This window comes from Spermophilus citellus, assembly GCF_964194105.1.
Source record: "Spermophilus citellus genome assembly, chromosome: 1".
Taxonomy (NCBI): Eukaryota; Metazoa; Chordata; class Mammalia; order Rodentia; family Sciuridae; genus Spermophilus; species Spermophilus citellus.
The window spans coordinates 210,558,719-210,579,590 of NC_138182.1; the positions used below are offsets into that span (position 1 = coordinate 210,558,719).

At 34.4% G+C, this 20,872-nt stretch overlaps 1 protein-coding gene across 1 annotated transcript in view; it reads left to right on the forward strand.

Moving 5' to 3' along the window:
* Window positions 1-20,872, forward strand: part of LOC308655892 (uncharacterized protein) — a gene marked incomplete at its 5' end in the record, with an annotated part of 146,058 nt that overhangs the window by 95,198 nt on the left and 29,988 nt on the right. Inside the window, one exon of the mRNA XM_081306298.1 lies at window positions 19,240-19,432. The remainder of the gene's footprint in view (window positions 1-19,239; window positions 19,433-20,872) is intronic.

Genomic DNA, 20,872 nt, shown 5'->3' on the forward strand with positions numbered 1-20,872 from the left:
CCCTTGTTTTTTCATGTTATCTATGTGTCTTCCTTTCTTGCAGGGGGGATCTGAGATATTACAATTTCAACCCTATAATCTTGTAGTGTTCGTGCAGATTATCTGTACCTCACCTTGATGCTGGGCTGCCAGACCCTGCAGGCGTCCTGACAATGGATGCTACACTATTGCTATTGGCGGCAATAGGGGAGATAACTTGAGATAGCAGTGGAGGTACCCCAAGATGGATGCAAGGTCTTTCAGAGATGGGGCTGAAATCATGGGCCTTAACATTGGCTTTTGGGACGCTTGTTCTGAGATTCAGCTGCTTCTAGGCCCTGTCTGTTGTCAAAAGTTAGAGGTGACTGCTTGGGGAAGACTATGGTGATTTCTGCACTGTCCAAAGATGGAAGTGGGTTAGGCCTGGGCTCCCAAGTGTGGGGGGTTGACGGACCTGGACCTACCCTGGGCTTGGTCCCATGTAGGTGTAAGTACTCTTATGTATTATAGATACAAGTCCTTTATCAGATACATCTTTGAAAAATATTTTCTCCCATTCTGTGGCTTGCCTTTTTATTTTCTTAGCAATTTTCTTTTTCAGTACAGGGATTGAACCCAAGACCTTGTGCATGCTAGTCTCTTCTTAACAGATCACAATTTTCTTATATGTTTTCCTTTAACACACTTAAGTCTACAATTCATTTTGAGTTAATTTTTATTTAAGGTGTGAGAGTAGACTTTCATTTTTTAAACATGTGAATACTAGTTGTTCTTTTGAGATTTAAAAATTTTATTTTGAAATTGAAAAATTTAAATTCTTCTATATACACAGTATTTTATATTTTCATAGGAACTTGAGAGTATACTAATAATTTCTACAAAATGGATTAGTAGGATTTTTATTTTAACTGTATTGAATCTGTAGATTAATTTGGGGAGAACTGACGTCTTAAAAAGATATAATATCACTTTATGTGTGTTTATACACATGGTTAATTACATCAGAAGTTAAGTTTTACATTTCTGGAAAAAATGCTTTTTCTTTATCTTTTGAGATAATTATCTGTGTGTGCGTGTAGTACTTAATATGATGAATTACATTGATATTTGAATGTAAAACTAACCTTATATTTGTGGGATAAACTGTTTTATTTATGATAGATATTGATTTGTCATTAGCAATAGTTTTGTTTTGCTTTATAGAATGAGTTTAGAAGTGTTTCTTCTGCTCCATGTTCTGGGAGAGTTTGTGTAGAGTTGATATTATTTCCTCCCTTAAATGTTTTTTTGTTAAATGTATTTCTTGTTTTTAGATATACTTGACAATGGGGTGTATTTGGACACAGTATATATACACAGGATGCAACCCATTACACTTTTGATCCCATTTTTGTGGTTGAACATGATATGGAGTTACACTGGTCATGTATTCATGTATTTACTTATATATTATGTCGGATTCATTCTACTGGCTTTCCTTTTCCCTTCCTCTCCCTTCCTTTCATTCCCATTTGTCTAATCCAAGGAACTTCTATACTTCCCTACCTATCCCTTCCTTGTTATGGGTTAGCATCCACATGCCAGAGAGAACATTCAACATTTGTTTTTTTTTTTTTTTTTTTTTGGGGACTGGCTTATTTCACTTACCATGATATTCTCTAGTTCATATGTTTACTGGAAAATGCCATCATTTCATTCTTCTTTACAGCTGAGTAATATTCCATTGTGTATATATACCACATTTTCTTTACCCATTCAACGGTTGAAGGGCACCTAGGTTTGTCCCATAGCTTGGCTATTGTGTATTGAGCTGCTGTAAACATTGATGTGGCTGTGTCACTGTAGCATGCTGATTTTAAGTCCTTTGGATATAAGCTGAGGAGTGGGATACCTGTTAGTTCCATTCCAAGTTTTAGTAAAGCCATTTGGACTTGAGGTTTTCATTGTGACAAGGTTTTAAAAGACATAAGGCTATTCAGCTTTGGTAATGTAAATCTTTTAGTGATTTTGTCCATTTTATGTAAGTTACTGTACCTATTGGTATAAAATGAGTCTTAATTTTTCTCAATATTGTTTTAATCTATGTTGATATTCTATATTTAATTTCTATAATTAGCAATTTATATTTTCTCTTTTTTCTTAAAAGTCTAGGTAGTTCACTAATTTTAAAAATCTTTGCAGTGACCCAGATTTTTCTCATTGTTATTCCTTCTATTATTTTATTTCTTTCTACATTTATCCTTATTATTTCCTTTTTCTGTAACTTTTTGATTCAATTTATTTTTTTTCTTAAGGCAGATGTTTAGATCATTGAGTAATTTTTCTAATATAAGCACTTAAAGCTATAGCATGTTTGTGAAGTGATATGATACCTTTTTAGGATATTGGTTTTCCCCAGATCAGTCTATAAGCACTGCTTTAGCTGTACCCCAACTGTGCTGATATAATGTGTTTCATTTTCATTTAGTCAAAAGTATTTTCCAATTTTTCTTGTGAATTCTTTTTTAAGGTTATTTAGATGTATGTTGCTTAATTTGAAAATAATTTTATTGTTTTTGATTCCTAGTTTTTACTCTGTTGTCACCAGCAAATTTACTTTATATATCAGGTTTTTAAAATTTATTGAGACTTTTTTATGGCTAGTATATAATTTGTTTTGGTGAGTAGTTCCTGTATACTTGGAAAAAAGTATATCCCCCTATTGCTGGTTGTAGTTTTTACAATGTCAGATCAAGTTGGTTGACAGTGGTGATAATTTTAGTGATTTTCTGTTTATTTGTTCTACCTGATGATGACAAAAGTATTGTAATCTAGCTAGCACTGTATCTGATTTTACTTCCAGTCTTTTGATTTTATTGTATTTAGAAGCTCTGTTATTAGGCACATACACATTTAATATTCTTGCATATTCTTTTTTTTTAATATGTGCCCTTTCTTTGGCCCAGTGATTTAAAAAAAATATTTATTTTTTGGTTGTAGTTAGACACAATACCTTTATTTTACTTATTTATTTTTATGCGGTGCTGAGGATCGAACCCAGGGCCTCGACTATGCTAGGTAAGTGCTATACTGCTGAGCCACAACCCCAACCCCCTCTTTCTTATTCTTGATGTGTTAACTCCTTTATCACAATGAAATATTCATTTTGATCCCTGGTAATATTCCTTGGTCTGAAGTCTACTTCATCTGATAGCAATATAGACTCTCCAGCTTTCTTTTAGTTAATGTTTACATGGTATATATATTTGTACTTTTTTTACTTATATATATATTTGTGTCTTTTATTTAAAGTATATTTCCCACTGTTTTTTGTTTTCCCTCTATTTTAAACTCAGTCTAGCCATCACCAATGTAAATATTGATATGGTTAAGTTTAAGTATATGAGCTTGCTCTTTCTTTTTCTTGTATGTCCTATTTTCTCTTCTGTCGATTTATTAGCTTATATACCTTTGTTTTAGTCCCAGTGATTGCTCTGGGGTTTAAAATATATATTTCAGCTGGGAATGGTGGTGCATGCACATAATATTAGCGGCTCAGGAGGCTGAAGCAAGAGAATTGCAAGTTCAAAGTCAGCCTCAGCAACTTAGTGAGACTTGAAGCAATTTTGTGAAACCCTGTCTCAAAATAAAAATAAATAAATGAATAAATAAATAAAACAGGCTGGGAATGTGGCTCAGTGGTTAAGCAACCCTTGGTTCAATCCCTGGTACCAAAAATAAATAAAGATAAAATATACATCTTAAGCTTATTGCTGTCTACTTTTAAATAATACCATATGACTTTACAGCACAGTGAGAATCTTTTAACAGAGCTATTGTTATACGTTTTACTTCTAAATGTTTTATAAGCTCATAAAAGAAAAAAGATACATTTTTCCCTTCTCTTGCATACTCAACACAATACTAAGAACTTCACCTCTAGTCATCAAAATGTGCGTGGGTATTCACTACCAAGCAATTCTCTAATGGACACCTGGGTGTCCTATAATTTAACTCAATTCTGGCACTGTATTCCTGGAGATAACATCAAATCCCACAGATTAAGGGCTCATTTCAAAAAACTTATCCCTAACTTCAGATATCAGTTACAAGTTCCAGGTTGTAACTTACAAGATATAAATATAGGGGTTCCCCTGATCCCATCCTTGGATGTGATTAATTTGCTAATGTGGCTCACTGAACCCAGAAACCACTTTACTTATGTTTACCCATTCATTATAAATGAAATTACAAAGAATACATATTAAAAGCCAGATGGAAGATGCACAGGGCAAGGTATCTGGGAAGAATCATGGAGTTTTCATGCCCTTTCAGGGCTCACCAGCTTTCTGAAACTTTCACATGTCTGGGAGCTCTTGGAAACCCATATTTCAGAGATTTTTGTGGAGGCTTTATTATGTAGACATGATTGGTTAAATCATTGGTCATTGGTAAAAAATTCAACTTTCATCCCCTCTCCCCTCCTGGAGGTTTGGGGTGGGGGTATTGGGACTGAAAGTTCTAACCCTCTAATCACATGGTCGGTTCTCCATACTGTGAAAATCAGATTAAAAGGATGAAAGATTTATTTTGGCTCATGGTTTCAGAGGCTTCAGTCCATGGTTGCTTGGCCCTGTTGCCTTTGGTGTGGTAAAGTAGAATATCATGGAGAAAGAATTTGTTTTGGTGGAGGAAAGTGCATTGCTGCCAAGGGCATGCCCCCAGTGCCTAGGCCTGAGACATTCTCCTAGTAGGCCTTACCTCTTAAAGGTTCCACCATCTCCCAGTAGTACTACTACAGGCTGGCAACCAAGCCTTCAACATGTGACCTTTGGAGGATGTTTTAGACCAAATAGGAGCACTTGCCAACATTCCTGATCCTGAGGGTATTTAGGAATTCAAGAGTCACCTCATAGAATATCATCCAGGAAACTCAAAGAGATTTAGAAGCTCCATCAGGAACCAGGTCAAGGAGCAAATATTAGAACAAATTCTGGTTCTCTGGAACCAGAAACAGAGATCAAAAATATGTATTTCAAAATTACTACTTTCTTATATTTGATAAAGGGGCTAAAAGCATGCAATGGAGGAAGGATAGCATCTTCAACAAATGGTGCTGGGAAAACTGGAAATCCATATGCAACAAAATGAAACTGAACCCCTTTCTCTCGCCATGCACAAAAGTTAACTCAAAATGGATCAAAGAGCTTGATATCAAATCAGAGACTCTGCGCCTGATAGAAGAAAAAGTTGGCTCCGATCTACATATTGTGGGGTTGGGCTCCAAATTCCTTAACAGGACGCCCATAGCCCATGAGTTAAATGTAAGAATAAACAAATGGGACTTACTTAAACTAAAAAGTTTTTTCTCAGCAAGAGAAACAATAAGAGAGGTAAATAGGGAACCTACATCCTGAGAACAAATTTTTACTCCTCACACTTCAGATAGAGCCCTAATATCCAGAATATACAAAGAACTCAAAAAATTAAACAATAAGATAACAAATAACCCAATCAACAAATGGGCCAAGGACCTGAACAGACACTTCTCAGAGGAGGACATACAATCAATCAATAAGTACATGAAAAAATGCTCACCATCTCTAGCAGTCAGAGAAATGCAAATCAAAACCACCCTAAGATACCATCTCACTCCAGTAAGATTGGCAGCCATTATGAAGTCAAACAACAATAAGTGCTGGCGAGGATGTGAGGAAAAGGGTACACTTGCACATTGCTGGTGGGACTGCAAATTGGTGCGGCCAATATGGAAAGCAGTATGGAGATTCATGGGAAAGCTGGGAATGGAACCACCATTTGACCCAGCTATCACCCTTCTCGGACTATTCCCTGAGGACCTTAAAAGACCACATTATAGGGATACTGCCACATCAATGATCATAGCAGCACAATTCACAATAGCTAGACTCTGGAATCAACCTAGATGCCCTTCAATAGATGAATGGATTAAAAATGTGGCATTTATACACAATGGAGTATTATGCAGCACTAAAAAACGACAAAATCATGGAATTTGCAGGGAAATGGATGGCATTAGAACAGATTATGCTAAGTGAAGCTAGCCAATCCTTAAAAAACAAATGCCAAATGTCTTCTTTGATATAAGGAAAGCAACTAAGAACAGAGCAGGGAGGAAGAGCATGAGGAAAAGACTAACATTAAACAGAGACAAGTGGTGGGAGGGAAAGGGAGAGAGAAGGGAAACTGTATGGAAATGGAAGGAGACCCTCATTGTTACACATAATTACATATAAGAGATGGTGAGGGGAAAGGGGGAAAAAAAACAAGGGAGAGAATTGAACAACAGCTGATGGGGTAGAGAGGGAAGATGGGAGGGGAGGGGAGGGGGATAGTAGGGGATAGGAAAGGTAGCAGAATACAACAGTCACTAATATGGCATTATGGAAAAATGTGGAGGTGTAACCGATGTGATTCTGCAACTTGTATTTGGGGTAAAAATGGGAGTTCATAACCCACTTGAATCAAATGTATGAAAGATGATATGTCATGAGATATGTAATGTTTTGAACAACCAATAAAAAATATATATATGTATTTCATATTATATCATAAAACCCTACAATATATCATAATTGTTTTGCCTTAAATAATCAAGTATCTTTTAATAAGACTAAAAAATAAGAAAAAAATGTATTATTTTTACTCACATATTTACATTTCTTGTATTCTTCACTGCTTTGTGTAGAATTACATTTCCCTCTGATATAATTTTTATCTTTCTGCATGAAGAAGTTAACCTTAACATTTCTTATATAGTTAACTCTCCATAGCTGGGGGTTCTACATGCATAGGTTAAGCAAACCATGGATTAAAATTTTTTTTGGAAAAGAATCATGTCTGTGTTGAACATGTACAGGCCTTTATCCCTGTCATTATTCCTGAAACAATATAGTGTAACAATTATTTACGTAGCATTTACATTGTATTAGTTTCATAAGTAACCTAGAGCTGATTTAAAGTATGCTGGATGATATGTGCAAGTTATCTCATGCAATTTTATAAAAGGCACTTGAACATCTGAGGATTTCAGAATACACTGGGATCCTGGAATCAATCCCCAAGGATATCAAGGAATGACTGTAGAAAGAGTCTGATAACATTAATTCTCTCAGTATTTATGTATGTGGAAAGAGTATTTGGCTTTCATTTTTAAAGATATTTTTGTGGGTGTAAAAGTGTGTTTTTGTTTGTTTTTTCTTTTAGTGCTTTAAGAAAATGTTCTATTGTCATGTTTGAGATCAAACTTAGGGCTTTGTGCATGCTAGGAAAGGGCTCTACCACTGAGCTACACCTCCAGCTCATCATCTGGCTCTTTGTTAGAACTCTGTCCTTAGTTTTATTCTCCTGCAAAAAATGTCTTTTTCTCTTTCTGTTTTTTTTTTAATGTTTTTGGTACTGGAGATTGAGTCCAAGGGCACTTTACTGTTGAACTACATCCCTTGTCCCTTGTCCCTTTTTTATTTTTTATTTTGAGACAAAGTCTTTCAAAGTTGCTAAGGCTAGTCTTGAACTTAGGATCCTTCTGCCTTAACCTCCCAAGTTTCTGGGATTATAGATGTGTGCCACTAGGCCTGGCCTCTCTCTTTGTTTTTAAAACTTTCTATTTCTTGTTTCCAGAAGTTGATTACATTGTGGTTTGCTTTGATGTTATTATATATTTTCATTACATTATGATGCTATTATTTGGGATATTTTCTTTAGATTTATTCTGCTTTAGATTTCTTGAGCTTCTTGAATACCTGATATTTTTTGGGGTCAAATTTAGAAATTTTATGGTGAATATTTTTCTGTTTTCCCTCTTCTTTATGGGAAAGAAATTACATGTGCTATTAGTCTGGATGGTAACTGAGACTTTCTTAAAATTTTTTAGATCTTTTTTTTTCTTTTGTTTTATTTTTCAGTACTAGGATTGGACCCCAGGCCTCATGCATGCCAGACAGTTATTCTACCACTAAGTCACATCCTAGCCCTTTAGATCTTTTCTCTAATTATGCTTCCATTCGTATAGTTTCTATTGCAACAAATTTGAATTCATTGATCTTTTCTCCTGAAAGTGTTATTTTCCCTATTGTTTATCTTATCCAATGTAATTTTTATTTCAGATTTTAATCTTCTCACTTCTTGAGGTGTTTAAAATATCTTACTTTTTAAAATTTAGTGTTTTCATATTTCCCAGTGTACACTTGAACATATTTATGGCAGTTGTTTTAATATCCCTTTCTGCTAATTCTACCATCTCTTTCATATTTCTTTAAGATTCTATTGATTGTTGTTTCTCTGGATTATAGGTCATATTTTCCCGCTACTTTGAAATTCTTTTTATGAAATGCAGACATTATAATGTCTGCATTTTATGTTGTTTGGTGATGGATTTGATTATATATCTTTAAAGATTGTTGAACTTAAATATATAGTTAAATTAGTTGTAATTGGATTCATTTCTCATGGTTGCTTGTAAGCTTTGGCAAGGGTTCCAGAGCAGCCTTTAATCTAAAGCTAAGTTAGCCTCATGTAAACTTTTATGATAAATCACACATTATATATTCGTTTCACTCTGGTAAGTTGGAATTATTCTTAGTTCTGTATGAACTATGGGCATTGTTTAGTATATTGTTTTCTGATATTTTTCCCCTCAGCCTTGAGGAGTTTTACTTCATGCACATACAAATTTATCTTTAGCCAAAGATTAGAAGAGATCCTCTGAAGTTCTTCAGAGCTCTCTTTCTGTTCAACTGATTCCTGTCTGGCAATTTCTTCCACAAATCCCATTTTTATCAGCTTTCCAGAGGCTTGTCTCTGTCTTCTGAGCTCACAGTGACTTTGGGATCTATTTAGATACCCCATCTTTACTATGTAGCCTATGTAGCTTCCAGGTGATAAGCTGGAGCAATCAGAGGGCTCAGCTAGTTTGTTTTCTTTCTTTCAGGAATGACAGTCTTATGCTGCCTGTTCCGAAAATTTTTATTTCATCTATTTTATCCAATTTTCAATTATTTATGACTGAAAGGCAATTCTCATAGAAATTAATCCTTCATAAGTACAAGTCCTTGTCAAATCACTTAAGATTTTTGTTAATGTTCTTTACAAATTAACAAATTTTTGTTAATGTTCTTTTCTTTAATTTTTTTGTATGTTTGCTGAAAACACCTATGAATCAACAAATTTATATCCTCTACATGGTAGAATTTATTGTTTTAAAATATAGTGTATTTCTTAATAGGGACTTTATTCAGCTCACTTTGTAACTGAAGGCAAGAGATGGATGCATTGTATAAGAATGTCAAAATCATTTCTTAAGTTAATATTTAAATGACTTTGTATTTGCTCAGTATATATCATATGTTTGGAGAGATTATTCTGAAATGCACTCAATGGTAGGGAAAATCCAATTTAGAATTAAAATATGTTGTAGACATAATCAAGAAATAACTCCCATATTTTGTATTCACCAAAAATTTAATAGTAGGAAGTTTTCACCAAAAACTTTCCTCTCTGTAGCTTATAGTGGAGAATGGGATAGACAGCAGAATACATCAGTCACTAGAAAGGCAATTTGTAAATCAATGGAAATGTAACTGATGTGACACAGCAATCTGTATATGGGGTAAAAATGGGAGTTCATAACCCACTTGAATCAATCTGTGAAATATGGTATATTAAGAACTATGTAATGTTTTGAACAACCAACAATAAAATAATTAAAAAAAAAAAACAACTTTCCTCTCGGAAACTGTTAACTAGACTTAGTCTTTTTAATATAGTTGCCAGGTTGTCAGTGCTGCATTAATCAAAACTCAGATTTCCAATTTGTTCATATCTTGTTTATTAAAATAGAATTATTAGTAATTCTTTCTTAACTCAAAGTAATTTTAGAAGACTTGGTCTATCATCTTCCTGAAATGCTTGCTAGGTAGTCACAGCGAAGTGACGGATACTGTTGGATGATAACTTCTTAGTGGTTTGAAACCATATAGATCAGATTTTCAACTTGTTTTAAGAATATTAATGTCCTGCAATGAGTCAAGTGTTTCTTTAAAAAAGAGTTCCATTATAAGCATAAAAGTTCTGAGAAATCTTACAGTAAATAACCCCGAGTTCCCTCATTTTAAATTAGGACATTATAATTGTACATAGTGGTGGGAATTTACATATGTGTCCATGTACACAATATAGCAATATAATTTTGCCAGTATAATTCTCCAGTATTTTCCCTTTCCTTTCTCTCCTCCCTCCCCCAGGTTCCTTTTCTCCACTTTACTAATCTCTCTTTGATTTTTGTGAGATCAAGTATTGTGATACTCCCAGTATTGATCTTCTTGCTCAGTAGTGCTTTGGCTATTTTGGATCATTTATTCTTCCATATGAATTTTATAACTGTTTTTCTAGGTCTGTGAAGAATATTATTGGTATTTTGTTGGAGATTTCATTTAATCTGTGTAACACTTTTGGTAATATGGCCATTTTGATAATATTAATATTGCCTATCCAGGAATATGAGAGGTCTTTCTATCTTCTAAGGCCTTCTTCAATTTCTTTCTTCAATGTTCTATAGTTTTCATTGTACAGGTCTTTCACCGCCTTGCTGATTTATTCCAAAATATTTTATTTAATTTATTTAATTTTTTGAGGTTATTGTGAGTGGGATAATTTTCCTGAATTTTTTCTCAGGAGATTCATTATTTGAGTATAGGAAAGCTACTGATTTTTGCATGTTGCTCTTGTTTTCTGTGTCTATTGAGATGATCATATGATTCTTGTCCTTAATTCTATTTGTGTGGTGAATTACATTTATTGATTTGCATATGCTTAATAAACCTTGCATCCCTAGGATGAAACCCACTTTCATAGTGTACTATCTTCTACTGATTTTGGAATTAGTTTGTTCTTGCTTTTATAGGGCTTTGAGGTATAACACTAGATCATTTGGGATTTCTCTCTCTGTGTGTGTGTGTGTGTGTGTGTGTGTGTGTGTGTATGTGTGTTTAAATGTAGATGCCCAGTGCTTTAAACTTTGCTTTTAGAACTGCCTTCATACTGTGCCAGAGATTTTGATATGGTATATCTCTGTTCTCTTTTGTTTCTAAGAATTTTTTGATTTCTCTCCTGATTTCTTCTATGACCCATTCAAAAGTGTATTATTTAATTTTCATGTATTAAAATGGTTTCTGTTTTTATGTATTAAAATGGTTCCTGTTTTTTATCTTATTATTTATTTCTAATTTCATTCCACTATGATCTGATAGGATGTAAAGAATTATTTATATATTTTTTTTGTATTTGCTAAAACTTGCTTTGTGTTCTAAAATGTGGTCTATTTTATTTTAAAGAAGGTTCTATGTGTAGGTGAGAAGAAAATGGATTCAGTTGTTAATAAATGAAATATTTTAGGCTATCTGTTAGGTCCATTTGATTAATAGTATTTTTTCTAATGAGTTTCTACTTAGTTTATGTCTGGATGACTTCATTATTGGTGAGAGGAGAAGTACATTGAAATTACCTAGTATTATTGTATTGGTGTGTTGAAATCACTTAGTATTATTGATTATTTTATATTGAGTAGGGTTTGTTTTATGTACATAGCTGTACCATCATTTGTGCAAAAATACAATCCTTGCATCTTGATGTTGAATGATTCCACTAACCAATTTGAAGTGACTTCCTTTGTCTCTTCTGATTAATTTTGGCTTGAAGTCTACTTTGTAATGTATGAGAGTAGCTACCTGTTTTTTTTTTTTTTTTTTTGGCTACTATTTGCATGGTATATCTTTTTCCATCCTTTCACCTTAAGTCTGTGGATGCTTTTGCCTGTAAGGTGAATCTCTCTAAATACAATATATGGTTGGCTCTTGTTTTTCAATCCATTCTGCTAGTCTTTTTGATTGGAGAGTTTAGACCATTTACATATAGTATTATTATGAAGAGATGATTTTTATTTCTGCCATTTTTATTTATTTCTAATGCTTAATTCAGACTTGATTCTACTTTAATTGAATATTCTTCTAGTAAGATTCATTCATACTCTGGCTCTGATATTTATTTTCCATTTCTTCTGTGTGAAATATTTCATTAAGTGTTTTATAGTCTGGCTTAGTGATTATGAATTCTTTTAGTTTTTGCTTATTGTAGAAAGTTTTTATCTCATCTTCAATTCTGAAGGATAGTTTCACTGGATAAAGCAATCTTGGTTGGCACCCAATATCTCTCAGGGCTTAGTATATATTATTCTAGGTCGCCCTAGCATTTAGGGTCTGAGCTGAGAAATCAGAAGTCTAATTGGCTCACTTCTAAATGTGATCTGCTGTTTTCTCTTGTGAGTTTTAAAATTCTATTCTTGTTTTGTACATTAGGCATTTTTATTATAATTGTCTTGGGGGCCTCTTCTTTGATCTTGTCTATTTGGGGTTCTAAATGCCTCCAGTGTTTGGATTTTCATCTCATTCCTAAGATTTGGAAAATTTTCTGATATTATTTCATTGAAAAGGTTGTGCACTCCTTTAGTTTATATCTCAGTGCCTTCTGTGCCAATGATTCTTAGATTTGTTTTCTTAATGTTATCTCACATTTCTTGAATATCCTGTTCATTGTCTCTTAACTTCTTTTCATTATTATTGACTTTTTTTTCAAGATTATATACTTTGTCTTCAAAGCCTGAGAATCTGTCTTCTATGTGGTGATATTTTCAACTGAATTTTAAATTTGATTTATTGAGTATCATTTCTGGGATTTATGTTTGTTTTTTTTTTCAGAATCTACCTCTTTATTAAAATGAACTTTCTTATATTTTTTTTCTCTTGATTCATTTCATATATATTCTTTTAGTTCATGGTAACTGTGAACTTTACAAATTCTATATCTAATATTTCCTCCACTATGGTGTCAATGGGATCAATGGTTGAAAAGTTGAGGGTTGTTTCCCTTGCTTTTGCATATATCTGCCAGGATATCTCTTCAACTTTTATGCAAGGGACTATTTAATGAGCTTCTCTCTCTTAAGTGCCCCATGTTAGGTGAATATCTAAGTATTGAGACTCCCACTCAGTGTGTATCCTCTGCTGTGCCTGGTATCTCCAGTACCACTTTGAGAGAAGATACTAAGCCCTGTTAACTGTAATCACTTTAGAGAAAAGCCATGTATAAATAAATCTGATACAGTTCTAGGATCCCCCTATGATCTTCGGTGTGTCTAGGTACCCACTAGCTTTCTGGTGGATCAGAGGTGATGGTCCCTTATAGTCTATAACTTAGCAACCAAGTTACTCCCCTACTGTTAAGGAGAGCAGTCTTGTGTGCCCTCCTGAAGAAAAGCTCTGTGTAGCCAGCACTGTAAAATCCAGTGTGGATTCTTCCATGTATATTTCTGAGTGTGCAGTGTGTGGTGATCTAAGGTAGAGGTATTGTATTCTGGTTTATGTGGCACTGGGATGCCTTTGGAAGGGTATGAGGTGGGGAAAAGCTAGATTGATTTAATTTCTTCCAGGGAGGCTGGGTAGCTATGGATTCTACAAAATGGCTGCCTTGACCAGGACAGCTTTCTGCCCACAATTTGGGCTGAATTCTGTGATCTTGACTTCACTGTCTTTGTTGATCCTATCCCATTATAACATGGTCTGCTTTTCTTTCCAACTATTGCTAGGGAAGTCAGCTTGTGAACTTTTCCTCTCTCTCATTCTCTTTTTGTTGCCCCGACTTCACCCAGGTCAGGGTTTGGGTTCAAAGAATTCTTTCTTTATTTTCTGTTCCAGTAACCAAATTCCAAGTCCCTCTAAGTTTCAAGCTGCCCGTTATTGAATTTCAGAGATTTTGCTCTGTCATCCACCTCTCTGGTCAGCTGTTCTTTCCTTGTTTGATTTCTAGACTGTGATGGAGTTAAGAGTTGCTGCCTAGATCCTCTCTGCCATCTTTTGAGATGGGATCTAGAATTCCTTAGCTTGTGTATATTGTGCTAGACTCAAGGCAGCAGAGCAGAACACATTGTAATTCTGTAGAAATGGTTGAATGATTGTTCTCATCTTTACAAAGAACGAGATTTATAAAACAAATTTAATAAAGTACTAATACTTATAGCAAACTGTCTATAATTGATTAGTTTTTATAATCATAGTATCTTACCATTTTTTTCTAAAGTACTGAAAGACAGTAATATCAGATTTGGTTAAACTAGAAAGTGAACACAAGGAGCCTATAGTTAATGAGTGGTTTGGTATTGGTATTTTATAAGATTAAAATGTGTTTTTCCTGTGATGTTTTTAGAATAAAGAGTAAAATATATAGCTACATCTAAGCCTTTACAATTATAAGAAATGTTTGAAATGTTAGTTGAAAGAGAGAAATATATTGTTAAATATAAACTTTGTTCATCCTAATGAGAGTTTTTGGCATGTTTTACTTTATGACACCTCCAAGAAAAGAGTATAATCTAACATACAAACCATTATTTTCAGGTAGTTGTCTATAATTTTTACTCTTATACATACTAGTTTATGTATATAAATATATATATATTTATACTATACTAATATATACTAATTCTAATTAGATATACTAATTCTAACTTTGAATTCTAGTTTTTTAGTATATAGAATTGTTCCCTTAAACATTTTGTATAAATAATTTTAAAACCCCTAATTCTTATATTCATCTATTTAATAGTAATACAAATATTTATAGAATATCATGTGAGTATATAAGGGCCCTAAACTTTCTACTTAATCGAAAGTTTGATTTTTACCTGCCTATCTGCTGTATTTATTAATTTTATGTGTCACCTTGATTGGGCTTCTGGGTATCCAGATATCTTAACATTTGAATTGGTGAACTGAGTAAAGCAGATCACCCTCTCTTATGTAGTGGGCACCATCTAGTTAGTTGAAGACCTGAGTAGAAGAAAAAGGCTAAGCAATTGGGAACTCCTCACGCCTGATTGCTTGACCTGGGACAAGACTGCGCTAGCAGATTTTTTTCTGCATTTGGATTTGAACTGAAATATCAGTTCTTAGATCTAAAGCCTGAGCACTTTTGGAGAGAAACTTGCTCCATTGGCTCTTCTGTTTCTCAGGCCTTTGGATTTGTACCATAACTACAGTTGGCTTTCCTGGGTCTCCAGCTGGCCTTGTCAGCTGCCATGCTCATGTGAACTATTTCTTTTTAATGACTCTCTCCTATTGGTTCTGTTTCTCTTGAGAATCTTGATTACTATACCTTCCTTCCTGTCTTTTTCATTAAGCCCATAATAAAACTAGTCAACACTATATTTAAGCTGTTGTTATAAAGGATTGGATTTTGCATGTTACTTTGCACAGCTATCCTTATCAGACTGCTTCAGCCACATCCCATCACTATTGAGACTAGACAAGGATAAAAGAGGCCTAAGACTAGTCATGGATTTTATGTGCATTTCATAAATGTTGACTTCTGAAAGACTATTACAATGTCTCTCCATTTCTTTTCACACTATCAAGAGAATTTTGGTTTATCATGTTAGGTGATTTTGGACACTATGAACAGAAAGAGAAAAAATTATTGAGCTTATTAATGGTCTAAAATGAGATCATGGTATTTTAATAAGTAGGGGTCATTAAACTTTTTCTGTTAAGTGCTAGATCATCAATATTTTTAGATTTGTGGGTCAGATAGTGTCTCTTATGAATCTGTCATTACTCTTTCTGCTAATCAGCTGTCATTGTTGAACAGAGACAGTCAGAAACAATACATAAGAAAATGATTGTGGCTGTTTTCCAATAAAACTTTATTTACAAAAGTATGTGATGGGTAGATTTGACTTGCAGGCCGTAGGCCACTAACTTTCATTATAAGGATCTTTCAGAAATGATTTGTCAAATATGACCTTTTAGAGAGGTTATGTTGACCATTCTGCATTAGATCTTAGAAGAAAATTTAGCATTTTCCTAAGCTTCTGTTCCCAAAGTTCAGAACCACAGGCCATAAATACCTCACGTCTCTGGAGAGGGTAATGGGAAAAGATAAAGAACTTTGACCCTAAAAAAATTGAAAGTTGATGAAGAAGTTGTCCATTTCTGTTGTCATATTATCTTTATTAGTATTTCTGGCCTGGAAACACTCCTGATTTATGTAGACATTGCATTCAACTCTGCATTATGTAAATTAGTCTTTGAAAAAAAAATATTTTCTCTTTTCTCATGAAAGCCTCTGGTAGTCCTGATGCAGCAAATCTAGGAACTGGAGGGCTATTAAAATTAAGGAAAATATCAGTGATATGGCTTGTGATTCAAAACACATGTCAAATAAAAATGCTCTAAGATTTCATCTTACTCCAGTCACAGTGGCAATTATTAAGAACACAAGCATCAATAAATGTTGGCGAGAATGTAAGGAAAAAAGTACACTCATACATTGCAGGTGAAACTGCAAATTTGTGAAATCACTATGGGAAGCAGTATGGGGATTCCTCAGAAAATTTGGAACAGAACCACTATTTGACCCAGCTATCCCACTCCTCAGTTAATACCCAAAGGACTTAAAATCAGCATACTGTGGTGATGCAACCACATCAATGTTTATAGCAGCTCAATTCATAACAGCTAAACTATGGAACCAACCTAGATGTCCTTCAACAGATGAATGGATAAAGAAAATGTGGTATATATTCACAATGGAATATTACTCAGCCTTAAAGAATGGAATGATGCCATTTGCAGATAAATGAATAGAGCTAGAGAATATCATGCTAAGCAAAATAAGCCAAACCCCAAATTCCAAATACTGAATGTTTTCTCTGATAAGTGGATGCTGATCCATAAGGGGAGGATAGGGAAGAATGAATGAACTTTGGATTAGACAAAGAGAGTGAGGGGAGGGGAGGGTGTGAGGGGGTAGGAAGGATGGTGGAATGAGATGGACATTATTACCCTATATGACCAGTGTCACTCTGTATCATGTACAGCCAGAAGAATGAGAAGTTGTGCTTCATTTGTGTACAATGCATTTTGCTGTCATGTATAACTAATTAGAACATATTTTTTTTATAAGTGAGTGTTATTCAGGGTTTTTCAGAGAAATAGCCAACAGAATAGAGATAAATAAAATATTGAGGGGGGGAGAGGGAGAAAGGGAAGAGAAGAGGAGAGGAGAGATTTGTTGTAAGGAGTTGTCTTGCTTGACTAGTGAGTCTGGGAAGTTCAGAAATCCAGACTCAGGTGAGTTGATGGTATATTTCTCATCTGACACTGAAGGCCTGAGAAACAGGAGAGTCGATGGTTTAAGCTTAAGTGTCAACCCAAATTTGAAGGCAGAAGAAGACCAATGTCCCAGTTTGAAGACTGTCCGCCAGAGAGAAAGAATTCTTTCTCACACAATCTTTTATTCAATTCAGGCTTTTAATGAATTGAATGAGGCCCACCCACATTGTATGTGTAGGAGTAGTCTGTTTTATCTAATCTATCAATTCAAATGTTAATCTCATAAAGCCATATTCTCAGAGACACATCCAGAAACAATGTTTAACCAGATAGGTGAACACTCTCTGGCCCAGTCAAGTTGGTAAATAAAATGAACCATCACAAGTGTGTATGGGGTGGTTGGAGGAAGGAATATCTGATAGCAATAAGAAAAGTTCCATACCTAAATCTTTCTCTTCCTCCTTTTCTTTTAAGATTATAATTCCTTTCTAATTTTTCACAGACTGATTTGACTATTTATTTATATATGAATGATTATTTATTCATTATCTACTATGTGTGACGTATGATGCTACCATTGAGGATTCAATAATAAAAATAAGTGTATAGATAATTTTAATACAGTATGTTAAATGCTAAAATATGAGTAATCATTAAATGCTAAGGGAACACATGAGAGAGACATCTAATCCTACTTTGGGAGGCATAGAAGGCTTCTTGAGGGTGATAAAATCTATACAAAATAATGAAGAAGAGTTTAATTAGATAAGCAAGCAAAAAGCTGGTAAAAATTGTTGAAAGCAGAGGAAGCATGGAAGAGGAATAATGCTGGAAGCTCATCTGGAATTTCCTTGAGCTCACCTCCATGATTCAATGGAATTAATTATGCTTGACATCAAGCCCTTTAAAAGAAAAGAGGCCTCTTTATTAGGTGCCATGAACCAAAATGAAAGGATGTGGCATTAATCAACTTTCTAATATCTAGTCCCAGAAAGTGATGTCTGTTCACAAGAGCATTCTCTTCACCAGAGTAAGTATATGAATAAGATTATGATTCTGATGGATTCTTCATCAGAAAAAGTGTATGGTGTTTTTGTGTTTGTTTTGTGGTACTTGGGATTGAACCTTGAGGAGCTGTACTGCTGAGCTACATTCCTCCTTTTCATTGTTTATTTTGAGACAGGGTCTCATTTAAGTTACCCACACTGGCCTCAAACTTGCAATCCTTCTGTCTCAGCTTCCCAAGTCTCTGAGATTACAAGTATGTGCCACTGCCAAAATGATACTTTTTTTAATTTTAATTTTTATTTGCTCTAATTAGTTTTACATTACAGCAGAATGCATTTTGGCACATTGTACACAAATGGAACACAACTTCTCATTCCTCTGGCTGTACATGATGCAGAGTAACACTGGTCATGCAATCATACATGTATATAGGATAATAATGTCCATCAGGTTCTCCCATCCTTCCCACCCCCACTCACCCTCTCCTCCCCTCACTCCCTATGTCTAATCCAAAGTTTCTTCATTCTTCCCTACCCGCTCCTCCCACTTATGGATCAGCATCCACTTATCAGAGAAAACATTCAGCCTTTGGATTTTTGGGTTTGGCTTATTTTGCTTAGCATGATATTGTCTAGCTCCATCCATTTATCTGAAAATGCCATCATTTCATTCTTTAAGGCTGAGTAATATTCCATTGTGTATATATACCACATTTCCTTCATTCATCTGTTGAAGAACATCTAGGTTGGTTCCATGGTTGAACTATTGTGAATTTAGCTGTTATAAATATTGATGTGGCTGCATAAAGTGATACTTTAATATGCATCTACATTATGGATTGATTACCACATTCAACATAATTTACATATCTATCACCTCATATAATAATACCAAATTTTCATAAACACGAGGAAGATAGAAATTGTAACAGCTCTAGTATAACCTCTTAAATTACAACAAATTTTTATTTTTAATTTTTTATATTTTTAGGTCATAGTTCCCAATATTATCTTTGCTCCCATCTTTTATGTTAGAACTGGAGCTAATCTCTTGTTTCTTACTTTTCCACCCCTAGGTGAAATAATCACAAATGAAATTTCAAGGAAGATTCTATATAAATCCTGATCTTGAAATATTTTTGTCAGCCTAAGAAGTTTGGACTTTACCCTGAGGGCAAAGAAATGACAAATGAGATCATGCCAGCTGCAGTGTGAAGACCAGAGTGAGTAGGATAACATTGGAGGCAGTGCTACTATTGAGACATAGAGGTGAGAAGAAATGGCTTGAACTAGGGTAGAGGAAGTGAGAATAGAAAGAATTAGATTATTGGAGAGAAAGTTAGAGGAACAAATTAAGAGAATATCAAGATAATTAATAGGACTTGGTGACTGACTGGATGGGGTGAGCCTGGTGAATGAGGAGGGAAAGTTGGGGTTGATGCTCAGGTCTGACTTGCTTGGGCAAAGGGGTGTGTAGTGGTATGTATACAAAGGTTGAGAATATAAAAGGGGCCGTGAGTGTCTAGCAGTCAAGCTTCTAGGCCTGCTTGCTACATTCTATAGATTCATGTACTAGGAAACAATGAGCTCAGATAGATAGTTTATTATTCACTTTCTTTTTTTTTAAATTAGTTACACATGACAGTACAATGATCTTGACAATTCATACATTTGAATCAAATGGGGTATAATTTATTATTCAAAGCAAAGTAGGCACCAGGATCTTCCTATTTGTGTAGGTTCCCCAAGTCCCATGATTCATAGTGAGACTCAGGTAGATGTTGGGCATATAGTGTATCTGTGACCTCCCAGTCTTATTAGATAAAGAGCAAGTTTGCCCAACCTTTGTCATGGAGGGTTACCTAGTTGTTGTTATCCAGTCAGGAAATAAGCATGTCCTCTGACCCAGAATCTCTGGTTTGAGACATTCAAACATCATGGACAATTACCTTCCAAGATCAGCTTTGGACGTAGTCAATTTGGAATATCCATGATATCTACATAAAGATACCAGTGGAAGTAAACTTTTTATAGAACTATTCAGTGTGTTTATAGAATTGAGATGAGAAATAAAATCTATTAACTTTGACTATGTTAAAATGATAATGAGATAGTCTTTGTAACATAGTTATAGCAAGTGTTTACTGTGGTGCCTAATCTCTATGATACTTACATAAGATTTATTATTTTATTCATTCCAAACTGAATTCACCTAGGCTTAAGTCTTCTGTTGCTTGTGAAGTCTGATGATCTGATAATAACCTCAAACAAGAAAGAAGAGTAGTGGCAGGATATTTACACAGCTTTACAACTGTGACTTTTACCTGCTTTACTCTAGAGTAGCCCTCCCCAGAATACATAAAATGCTAGCACAAATGTGAGCCAAATATATAATTTAAAATTTTCTAGTAGCCATGTTAAAAAATAGTAGAAACAGGTGAATTTAATGTTAATAATGTGTTTTATTTATCCCAATAGATAAAAATATTATTTCAACGTGTAAGCACATAAAATTATCAGAGAGTTTACTTTTTTCATACTAAATCTTTGAAATCTGATGTGTATCTTATGATTATGGCACGTCTCAAGTCTCAATGTGGATTAGATATAATACAGGTGCTCAATAGCTATATATGGTTACTGGCTGCTATATCCAATAGTGCAGGTCTAGAACCTCAAGAACAGTACATTTTATTTCCTCTATCTGGT